Below are 12,355 nucleotides of genomic sequence, written 5' to 3'. Positions count from 1 at the left end.
TTAAAATAGCTCTGGTATGACGTGGTTCGTAATATTGACCCAAAAACCGATTTACATGTTTTGCCGCTACATCAAAAGTGAAAAAAGAAAAAATCGAGGTACACCTAAGCACTTTTTTATGAGTTGTGAATACGAAAGCGTGCAAGCTGCTCGTCCGCTCCCTTTGTCGTCTGCTACGTACGAGCGCGCGCGCGCTTCGGGATCTCGGAGGTCATGGCGCAGCGGCCAATGGGAGCCCCGTCGGCGCGCGCCAGCCAATGGAACCGAAGGCGAATCGCTCCTATTGGGATCGCGGAAACCAGAAGCCGTTTTCGCGCTTCAAACTGATGACGTCAGCTCACTCCATGAGACAGAAAGTGCTTTCGCATTAAAACCTTCGAGGGCGTGGAACAAATACAAAAATGCAAACATGGGTGCATGTCTGAACACCATACTTTTTTTTCTTCGTTTCAGGTCTTTTGGAAAAGCTGGACAGACAAAGCAGGTGAGGCGCGGGTTCTGGCAGATTGTGTGATGGCAATAACGGGAGTATATTGCTTAGTTGGCGTTTACTTTTTCTAGCACCTGCCAACACTTCTGAGACGTTCCAGCTTGAATGTTCCGAGTGAAAGCGACCAGCATACGTAAAGGACAGGCTCTGCATACTACGGCTGCTTTCATCGCGAAGGAAGCAATGTCCGAATTGATATCCACATCGCAGCGGAACAGGAAGCAAAACACAAAAAAGGGGAAAATCGAGCGTATATATTTCTCACGTCTGAATGCTGTGCTAGATGCACACGCGACATCATTGGCGTGAGAAGGATCGAATATACAGCTTTATGACAATGAAACACACGTTCTAAGAAGTACCACAGATATATGCCTTGAATAAACAGCTGGCTTATCTCACGCTACCTTGATTTTAGTGTGGCTTGTGTTCGAGCTATTCGGCCGCATCGTTATTACGTTAAGTTGGCCTCTGTTTGTGACTATCGGTACAAAGAAATCCAGAAAAGAGCAAAGGTTTGTTTCTACGGACTTTCCCTTTTAAAAACCATGCTGAACAGGACAAATTTTCTGACTGACTTAACTAGATATTCGGTTATGCATAACGATTTCGGAAACCTTTGAAAAACCACACGATAACGAAACGGCACGGTAGTTATTTACTAGGGACGGATCACCAGCTTCGAAGATGGGTACTATAGAAGACTTCAACGAACCTGGGAAAACACCCTAGGTTAAATATGTTTCAAAAGGGGAGCAAATATATCAGAACACGCCTTAATAATAAAATTGGGTATACCATCAACCCTGTAGAGAACTTAAATTTTAATTTCCTAATAGCTTCGAGAACCTCTGTGACGTCGACAGTACAAGCAGATAAGAAGTTTGTGCTTTCGTTAAAGCTGTCTGTTGTACCAGCAGTTCTCGAACTAGAATAGCAGTAACTCAAGTAACCAGAAAAACAATTTGCTATGCGATTGGCGAAGACAGAAAGCCAGTTGATTCTCATAAGCACAAATTTTATGCATTGTCGCGCACTTGGTTTTTAGCATTGCGCCAATACGTCCAAAGTTCTTTAGTTAAACTTTTTTTCAACTTTCGCAAAAGCTGAAACTTTTGCGAAAAGTTGAACATTTGCAAAACGTTTGTACAACTGCAAAAGTCAGTCTTGTGTACCTTTTCACTTGAGCACTATAAACACCGAATTTAACGTACCAGAGGTTGTCCAGTTTTTTTATACATTCGACTATAGTGCGACTTTATACGAAGCAGTTGCTTTAGCTCTCTCGAAAACCAGCTAGGATACTTAGATTTACGTGCTTGTTGTTTCGGAATAAAATCCCTCATTGCATTATATACTACCGAAGTCAACTTAGGAGTGTCTGAATCAACGTTTTGGTCTGATAATACGTCAGACCAGTTGAAATAAGCAAGGGAATTGTAAAACCCGTAGTAGCCACAAATTGCGATAACAAAACTAAAAGAACTGATGGCTAGCACGGGGCCCACATGACAGGCAAAACTGAAGTACAACGGGGGGATGATATCCGTCAATACGCACCAATGGTATGACAGCCGGAACAATAGACTCTATGGGAGCATTTGACAAGCATATATAAAGGACATTGTCAGCTGTATTTTGGCAGGAATTAAATTGAGTTAACCCACAGAAATTTGAAAAAGAAAGTAACCATGCCGCTTTCCTTGAAGTAACAATATTCATATGTGACACTGTTCCAGTCGACCAGTCAAGACCAGGCAGATTAAAATAACCATACAATTGTATCCTGTATTCAGAAAAATCAGCAATATTACAGAGGGTTTTAAAATGGTCAATAAACATGACATCATCAAAAAATTGTAGAGCCCTTCCACTTCACGTGAAGATGGAGGACCAGCAAAGCTGTTATCTGCACGACGTCTAGATGCCTAGAGGATGACATCTAGGACGACGCCTAGAGGATGACATCTAGGATGACATCTAGGACGACTTCTAGGACGACCATTTTGGCACAGTGTGGTGCAACCTTAGCAAAAAATGGCACTTTGGCTCAAGATGTAGCAGACGTTTGTTCATGACGCATTTTGGCGCAAATGACGCAGCTTTCCCGAGATTTGAAATAGTGTCGGTTAACAGACCGATTTTAAGGAGCAACACTGCTTCGAGGTTCAAACGAAATTTATGTAGCTTATCTGCATTTACAATACGACTACAGTTTAGTTTTGATGTAGTCTAGTTAGCTTTGTTAAAATTAACAGTGATGGAAGTGCCATTTGACCTTTTGGAGCAGGCCTTGTAGCAGGCAAAATGTTGTTTTGGAGCATGTAGTGGCCCTTTTGGAGCAGGGTCCGGCATATGTTGGCATATTACTTGAAAATGAAATAATGATGCATTGCTATATAAAGCCCATCTCTATTATTGGAACACAGCGCCTGTCGCCTTTTTAAGACATGATATATAAAAGTCAACAAAGTAAACACACACAAAAAAATTTTGTTGAAAATAAAGTTTATCTGCTCGTCAGATAAAAATATACAATTAAATATGTCACACTGAGTACTGATGGTACAGGATATTTAGTTTTATCAGCCTGCACTTCTTTTATGGTATCTGCAGCAGCATCGAACGACCCTCACTGTTGTGGAATGTTTTAGTTCAGATTAGAGTTGTCTTTCGGGCAGCAGCTTCAAATATTGCGGTATCTGATATTCGCTTCAAAAATTCCGATTCATCTTCGATGTGCTGGCGAAGTCACGATCGGATCATGGAGAGTTAACCCGGTGAGTGCGCTCCTTGGCATGCACCGACGCGCTGCAGAGAAGCGACACCCGCAGAGCAGACACCGCAGTCGCGCAGAGCTTTGTGCTCCGAAAAGGACGGTGAGGCTTTACCAGCACCACATCCAGAGTTTGGTGCAACTCAACTATACTTCGTTTCAGCTTCGGTGCGAGCGCAGCCGAAGCTACAAGCGCGCGCATGGAGCCCGTAACGGTGCCCACACTGCACGAGCCCACGCGCGAGTCAGGAATGCACAGAGCATTGCGCTCGCGCTAGCTTTGACTTCGCTGGTACGCACGGGAACAGGGCGGGCCAACATTGAGAGAGAGAGAGAATAGATCTTTATTAAAACAAAACGTTCAAAGTGGAGATTTTAGCAGCTGCAGAACCAGCGCCGGCTACTCCAGGCTATTGATTGAAATTACAAGCAGCATATAAATTTTACAAAAAAAAAAGATTGTGTACATACATATATACATATACATATACATATATACACATATATACATATATATATATATACACACATACACGTATACATACACGTACACGCACATACATGCATATATATATGCAATAAAATAATCATTTACATATTTACAATATCGAAAACCCGACGTCACAGTACGTCCGACCATCCCTGGTGGGAGGCACCGTCCTTGGACTAAGCAACCGTCCTCACTATGAGGAGGTATCCACCTTGTCCTCGGACCGGCAGCCTCTAGAACGGTGTCCTGTCTCTTCCAAAAATAGGCCGCAGCACAGTGACGGCATGCCAGGAGCGTACACTATATGAAATTTGTTGTTGTCAATAGTTCTCACTTAATTTTGTGTCCTCCAGATAATCTACAAGATACCCGATCACAGTTTGTTGGGTCCTTTGTGTGTTCCATGGACCAAGGAGTGTTATGAAAGACAATGGCCGGTTATCGATAGTAGACATTTGTTCTCGAAGATGGTCTCGTTCATCTGTGTACCTTCGGCAGTTGATTAGTACGTGTTCTGCGTCGTCTATTTCGTCACATGTGGTGCACAAAGGGGAGGTAACTTGTCGTATTCGATGTAGGAAGTGTTGTCCAAAAGGAACACCTAATCGAAGTCTGTGTATCAATGTTTCAGAAGCTCTTGAAATGTGTCTTGGCATCCAAAATTTTAAGTTAGGGTCAATCCGTTCGAGGTGGGAGTTTTGAGGAGCGTCTTTATAACAAGTAGCCTCGGATCTTTTCCTTGATGTCCTTCTGAGCAGGTTTAATGTGTCTCCTTTCGTGAAAGTAATTGCAGTCTTGGTATTTATATTGTGGGCATTTTTGGCTGCCCGATCGGCCGCTTCATTTCCTTAATGCCACAATGTGCAGGATCCATTGAAAATTAATTTTATGTCCAGTTTCAATAGCTCTCGAGAGGTGGAAACAAATATTAATGGCAATAGATGAACTTGTTGGTGATGTGTATTTTATCATGTTCAGTGCGCTCATTGAATCCGTGAAGAGAGTCCAACTGGTAATACTTGTTTTCTGAGTAAAGTAGAGAACCGCTTGCAAAATAGCAAATAGTTCTGTGTTAGTTGAGCTTGTCTTGTGTGAAAGTAAGAAGCTTTTTTCTATATTTAAAGATGGAATTATAAATGCTGCTGTAGATGATAAATCGCTTGTTGACCCATCCGTGTAGACCGCAGTAACGTCATCCGGGGCTTTAGAAAGCACTGAAAGTGTCATTTGCTTCAGCGTGGTTTGGTTTAAAGTCGATTTTTTTACAACCCCAGGTACTGATGTAGAAATATTTGCAGAGTAAAATGTCCAAAGCGCAGCTGGAGGTTCAAATGGGAGTGCGAGGTTTGCGGGAACTATATCCGCATTAGCCATTATTACATTATGTACACTGGAAAATGTCCTACGGCGGATAGTTGCAACGAGTGGGTGATCATGATGTCGTGTAAGAAGGCGAATGAAATGTCGGAGAGTTTCCCGTTCACGTAGAATCGGTATTGTGAGGGCGTGAGCTTCTGCAACCACCACGGAGCTTGCTGCGGCTCTTGGTACTCCCAAGCAGATTCGGAGGCTGCGGGCTATCAGATGTTTGAGTCGCGCTTCAAGAGTCCGGGAGAGCCCACATACTGCTGGAAGTGAATACGAAAGGGACTGTGTAACGAGTGCTCCGTGGAGAGTTAAAAGTGCTTTCGAAGAGCCACCTTATCTGGTTCCAGAGCAGCAGCGTAAGATATTGATGTATGGCGCAATTTTTCTTTCTAAATATTTTACATGAGCTGTCCAAGACAGGTTCCGGTCAATGTACACCCCTAGGAAACGATGAGCCTTCACCAAAGGCAAAGGTTTCCCTCCAAGCGTGAGTTCAAGGTTATTGAGTCTTCGTCGTGTAAATGGAAGGACCGCAGATTTCTGAGTAGAAATCGACATACCTCGTTCAATGAGAAATTGTTCAATTATTAAAAGTGAAGTTTGGAGACGAGTCTGAATTGCACTGGGATTAGCATCTGATGACCAAATAGATATGTCATTAGCATACATGGAAATTGATACATTATCTGGTAATAGACCAGGAAGTTCTGTCAATACAAGGTTAAATAATGTGGGACTTAATACGCTTCCTTGAGGAACTCCTTGTGAAACATAGTGCTTTGATGTAAAACCATTGGGCGTCCGTGCGTACACCGATCGATCATGGAGGAAATCACTCATCCAGTTCACTAGGTGGGGAAGACGACGACGACGTGGTTCAGAAGGACGCTCGATTTCCTGGCTCCGCTAATCAAGCCTTTTATATAAGTGCCGATTCTTCTACATTCTTCTGAAAACGATATATTGTGAGGTAAGGCCCTCCACGACAGCACTTGAAGGCGAATCATTCGCCCTGTCCCTTCGGGGACTCGTCTTTCATGGACGACCCGACCGCCATGCCGATCTGCAGCACTGGAAGCACTTCAAGGGCATCCAGCATTTGCGACGACTCATCTGAGAGCTCTATGAACGACATCGAGGACGACACCGGATTCACTGAGGTAACATCCAAGAAAACAAAGAAACGGCGACTTGGTTCGCAAGCATCAGGGTCAAGTAGCGGCACCATAATCACTACGTCAGCCCAACAGCCTACTCACGGGCTTACTGTCATAATCAAACCGGCCGATGCTGGAAAAATTATAACCAAGGTGAATCCTCTTACTCTAACAGAGTCTCTTGACAGCATCGCGCCGGCTGGCGTGGTGAATATTAGACCTAACCACCGACTGAACGTACTCGGTCTCGACACAAGGAACGTCGAATCAACAAAAGCCCTGCTGAAAGTTACATCACTGTGCGGGATAAAGGTCACCATCTATGAGCCCCACCCAACAACCTCAACCGTTGGAGTAATCCGAGGTGTCTCCCAGGAGATCACTGATGTTCAGCTCCACACCGAGACAAGAGTACTAGCCCAGTCGCCGGTATCAATCACCCAGGTCAGAAGAATGGGGCAGTCAGAAGTAATCAAGCTTGTCTTCGCATCAGAAACTATACCCGAGTACGCCACTGTAGGACACATGAGATTCAAGATATTTCCTTACGTTGAAAAACCTCGACAATGCCTGAAATGTCGCCGCTTTGGGCACATAGCCAGCACGTGCTCAAAGCCACTCAGCTGTAGTCGCTGCGGCGGCGATCACGATCTCCTCACATGCGAAGCAGACGCACCAACATGTGTAAACTGCAAAGGACAGCATGACTCAACATCCCGGCACTGCCCAGTATATAGAAAAGAAAAGGATATATCGAACTACCGCAGCGCAAATAAGGTTGACTACCTGTCAGCGAAAGAAGCTGTGAAGTCGCCCAACAAGCGTTATGAAACTGAGCAGCGTCAGTCAGCCAACAAGACCACCATAGCTCAAGAGGCAACTGAGAAAAACGTCCCATCTATTACAAGCAATGTCGATTTTCCACCACTACCCAAGTGGCCCTCTAAAACGAGGGATGCACAAACTAACAAAAACGAGAGTACAGTGGTTCCACGACCATACCGCAAAGGCCACACTGAGGAGCATGAAACATCCCCCACCACAAGCCATATTAACAGGAAGGTACTTACAGCATCGCACTCCTCACCACCGAGAACTCAAAACCTAGGGAGCGCTGTCTACACAATCGCCACCCTGGTACGCAACCTTCTTGTTTCCATCGAGTCTCCATTGTGCCAAGCAGTCATAGCCATCATCGATATAGCGTTGCCTCTTGTCACCTCTTGGTGCAAGTAGGTAATCCTTTTACAAAACATTAATTCAATTTAACAACAGAAGAAGTACGCGCCAAAGCCACTATCTTCCAATGGAACGCTGCGGGCCTCCGCAGCCGCCTTTCAGATTTCCGCCAGTTTGCCTATAAGTATAGATTTCCAGTTATGGCCATTTCCGAGTCTCGAGTTCCAAACACATTGCGTCTTTCAGGGTACGAAATATTTCATTCCCCTCGAGGAATAGACCCAAGCAGAGTTATACTAGCCATACGTAAAGATTTGACGTACATTAATCACAGTGTTCCGCCTAATCGAACCAATGAATATGTTGCTGCAACAGTCCGTTGCAACAAAACCACAATCACAGTCATTGCTTCCTACATAGAACCAAGGGCGCCTCTCGACAAAAACTTGCTTGCCACACTCATCAGCAGTACTCCTTCACCCCACATACTGACTGGAGACTTCAATGCACACCACCCTTTGTGGGGTAGCAAGAAAGCTAACTGTCGCGGAACAGATATTGTAGACATTGCTCAGCAACACAATCTAGTAGTTCTTAATGATGGAAGCCCTACCTTTTTTAGAGGAAATTCTGTAAGCAGTTGCTTAGACATAACATTGTCCTCATCATCATTAGCCCGAACTCCTGTCTGGTTTGCTGACATCGAGACACATGGGAGCGACCACATTCCCACATACACACTAATATACGGGTTTCACTCGGCGCTTCCACGAAATACAGTCAAAAGAACTAACTGGAAAACATTAAGCAACATAATGGAGACAGCATCTCAGTCTGCGACTACGAACGAAGAGTTCATAGCTGCCTTGAATCACGCTAATGATATGTCCACGAAAGAGTACACACTACCATATCAAAAAGTATCCATCGACGGAGATTATGAGAGGCTACGCGCTCTTCGTCGCCAGTCTGAACGACGCGCCAGAAAAACAAAAAGCGTTGATGATACGCGACAGGCACGACGCCTTCAAAAAAAGATCCAGCGCTATTTTGGAAAACTTTCGTGGAAACGATGGAAATCGCTTTGTGAAAGCCTTGACCCTCGGAAGCGCCTTACAAAGATTTGGTCAATTGCTCGTGGTCGGAAAACAGCTCCTCAGCAACTCTATCCTTTCCGGGCGCTAGCACTTAGTCTCCGTCAGCCAGAGCTCGCAATAGCGGAAGAGTACTGTCAGAAACTGACATCTAACTCCACAGGCACTAGTTACAATGCCCAGGTTTTAGTCTACTCAAAGAACCGCACTCTTTTTGATGAATTATTTAGCTTAAGTGAGTTAAATGAAGCACTCAATTTATCCAATCGACCATCATCGCCCGGTCCAGATAATATACGGTATGCAGCTTTGGCTCATCTTGGTGAACAAGGAAAGTCTAGACTACTCAACTTGTATAACCAATCATGGGAATCTGGAGTAGTACCTGAGAGCTGGAAGATTTCGAGAATTATACCTGTTTTGAAGCCGGGAAAGTCTCCACTTGACATAACATCTTTCCGCCCGATAGCGCTATCTTCGTGCATATGTAAAGTAATGGAAAGGATGATACTAGGACGCTTGGAATGGTTCTTAGAGGAACGGAACATTTATCCTGAAAGCATGTCTGGCTTCCGACGTGGAAGGAATTCCGTTGATGGTGTAATAGATCTTGTTTCATCCGTCGAGCAAGCCAAAAAAGAAAAACGAATTACATCAGCTGTCTTCTTTGACGTCAAAGGTGCATTTGACAATGTTATGCACGAGGCAATACACGCTGCTGTACGTGATATTGGTATAAAAGGACGACTTCTCGCGTGGATATTAAGTTACTTGAATGGCCGCCTTATCTATATGTCAACTACAGAAGGAAATACTACAATGCACAGTGTCACTCGCGGAGTCCCTCAGGGTGGCGTCTTAAGTCCCGTCCTATTCAACATATGTCTTATCAAACTAGCACAAAAGATTCCAAAGTCTACAAAAACATCGTTCTACGCAGATGATATATGTATTTGGACATCCTCCATCTCACAACACTTTAATCGTATCCGTCTGCAGAAAGCAATTATCATCATATCTTCTTACCTAAAAGAACGAGGACTTACAGTTTCACCAGAAAAAACAGCGGCAATGGCCTTTACGAGGCGCGACACGGACAAGTACCGGCTATATATTGATGGCCTTGCTATCCCTTACGTCCGAAAACATACCTTCTTAGGAATAGTAATTGATCGATCCCTAAGTTGGTCTCCTCATGTGAAACGTCTGAAAGCAAAATTAGTCACCATAGTACACATACTCAAATTTATTAGTGGCACCAGGTGGGGTTCCTCCGTCCCCTCCCTTAAAAGACTTTACAACGCTTTATTCGTGGGACTCTTGCGTTATAGTCTGCCAGTGTTGTACAACATCTCACGTTCTAGCATGAAGCAGCTTGAATCTGTGCAAGCTCAGGCCCTTCGCGCATGCCTCGGACTTCCTTCATGCACATCTAACACAGGAAGCGTTGCAGAAGCCAGAGCGTTCTCCATCGCTATTCTTAGGACACAGGAAATATTATGTACACACCTGCGACAAAGCACGCGCCATAAGGCACATCATCTCGCCACTCTTGGTAGCACTAGAAAGGCTTCAAGCTTCGCGCAGGTTTTGAACATTCTCAGTAGTGAGCTTCCTGATGGATTCGAACCTTTAGAGACATTTTCACTCCCTCCGTGGTTACGCTCGGACCTTGAAATTTATATTGATGTTCCAGGAATTACCTCAAGAAAAGAATGCGCACTAACAACTCTTAAGCAGCATGCTCTTACCATAATCCAGGAACGCCATTCTAAACGACGACATATCTTTACTGACGGATCCACTGCGTCAGACAGCACAGGCATAGGAATATCTGTTCCGTCGATGAACTTCACACTTGAGGCACAGCTTAGTCATGCAACGTCCTCCACAGCTGCAGAGCTAGTTGCGATTCGCGAAGCCTTGAGGCTAATAATTGAACAAGTTCCAGCCAGCTGGACGATATTCACTGATTCTAGAGCGGCACTGCAAAGCATGATAAACCCAAACGTAAAAAGCGCGAACATCCAAATAGTACGGAAAATACAGCACCTTCACAATGAGACAATCATGACTGGACACACAGTTCTCTTCCAATGGATACCAAGCCATTGTGGAGTCGCCGGAAATGAATCAGCAGACATTGCTGCCAAAAACGGAAGAAAATCAGATTCCATCATACGTATTCCATACTCAAAGGCAGACGCTAGGCGATTGGCAAATCGTATCGGAAGCGCCATCCGTTCTTCCCTCTGGTCTTGCCCAAACTATCACTACAAGCGGCTCCATGAAATTGACCCTCAACTTCAGTTTCGTGTACCGCGAGGACTTGGACGGCGTGAGCAGTCCACACTTCACCGAATACGCCTGCGTGTTGCTTTCACCAAGAAGTATCTTCACATGATCGGCAGAGCATCATCCCCACTCTGCCAACCGTGCTCATCACTTGAGGACGAACATCATCTCCTGTGCGAATGCAGATTGTACGAGAAGGAACGTGCTACCATGGCTCAGGCATTGCATCTATCCGGACAACCATTATCCCTGCAGCGACTCCTTGGCCCTTGGCAAACTTATGGAGAAGCTGAGGTTGCAACAAATGCGCTGACCAAGTATCTAAAAGAAACCCGGCTGGACAGGACACTTTAGAGACAAAGAGGAAAGAACCGACCACGCCAATCATTTTTTTTTTTTTTTTTTTTTTTTTTTTTTTTACACCTTCTGTTCCTTTTGTACTTGCGATTGACGCATACGCTCCTCCACTTTTGCGTTTAAGGTCAATTTTTTTTTTTTTTTTTTTTATGTTTAGTTAATTTATGTGTGCGTGAATGTTTTCACGAGTACTCTTTCTTTCTGTTCTTCTTTTCTTCCTCTCGATTCTTTATTTCCCCTTCCCTTTCCCCAGTACGAAGTAGCAAACCGGCATCATACAGCTAGGTTAACATCTTCGTCTTTCAATAAACCATTTCTCTCTCAGTTCACTAGGTGGTCACCTACTTCTAGTCGCTGAAGCTGTTCGATAACATGGCAGTGGCTAACAGTGTCGAATGCCCGCTGAATGTCTAGAAACACTGCTACTGTGATTTTGTGAATGCTGCGTTCGTGTTCTATACAGGTCACGAGATCGAGTACAGAATCCATAGCTGACATATTCCGCCTAAAACCGGTCATTTGGAACGGCCATATTCCACTGGAATCTAACCACCAATTTAGTCGCTGTAAGACCATATGTTCCATCGTCTTCATCAGCACGCTGGTGAGGCTCACTCGACGAAAAGATGAGATGCTTATAGGGGATTTTCCAGGTTTTAAAACAGGCACTAAAATTGCTTCTTTCCAGACAAGGGGTATACAACCACTAGCCCAGCATTGGTTATACATATCCAGTAGAAAGGACATTGCGTGCTTCCCAATATTCGTTAGTGCAGCCGGAGTGATACCATCTAATCCTGGGGCACTTTTTCGCCTGAGCTTTCTCAATGCCCATTTCAGTTCACTTTTGTTAAATGGCAGATTCATGATATGGTTGTAAGCTGTTGATAGCCGCGGGGATGGGGTTTTCTGATCCGTGTTTGCTATGGCTGTAGAAACGTGTTGCGTCACTGCTCTGCAAAATTCTTCGGCTATATTCATATCGCTAACACCTCGATGAAGTGCCAGCGCGCGCAATGGTTGGCGTTGTAACACCGGCGATTTTAATGAGCGAACTATGCGCCATGCTTGTATTTTCGGGGTGTTCCGTAATATTGAATCCCAAAGACTCTTCCATCGGCGTTTTCCCAAATATTCGAGCTCGTGTTT

General features: G+C 44.5%; 1 pseudogene; it reads left to right on the top strand.

The window, feature by feature from the left end:
- The first annotated feature begins 11,612 nt into the window (after positions 1 to 11,612).
- Positions 11,613 to 12,086, top strand: LOC120838644 (annotated as a pseudogene).
- The last annotated feature ends 269 nt before the right edge of the window (positions 12,087 to 12,355 follow it).

The sequence above is a fragment of the Ixodes scapularis genome, unplaced genomic scaffold (assembly GCF_016920785.2).
Source record: "Ixodes scapularis isolate PalLabHiFi unplaced genomic scaffold, ASM1692078v2 PGA_scaffold5__190_contigs__length_132052651, whole genome shotgun sequence".
NCBI classification, from domain to species: domain Eukaryota; kingdom Metazoa; phylum Arthropoda; class Arachnida; order Ixodida; family Ixodidae; genus Ixodes; species Ixodes scapularis.
Note: the sequence above shows the minus strand (reverse complement) of the source record. Positions and strands in the feature narration are given on the sequence as shown.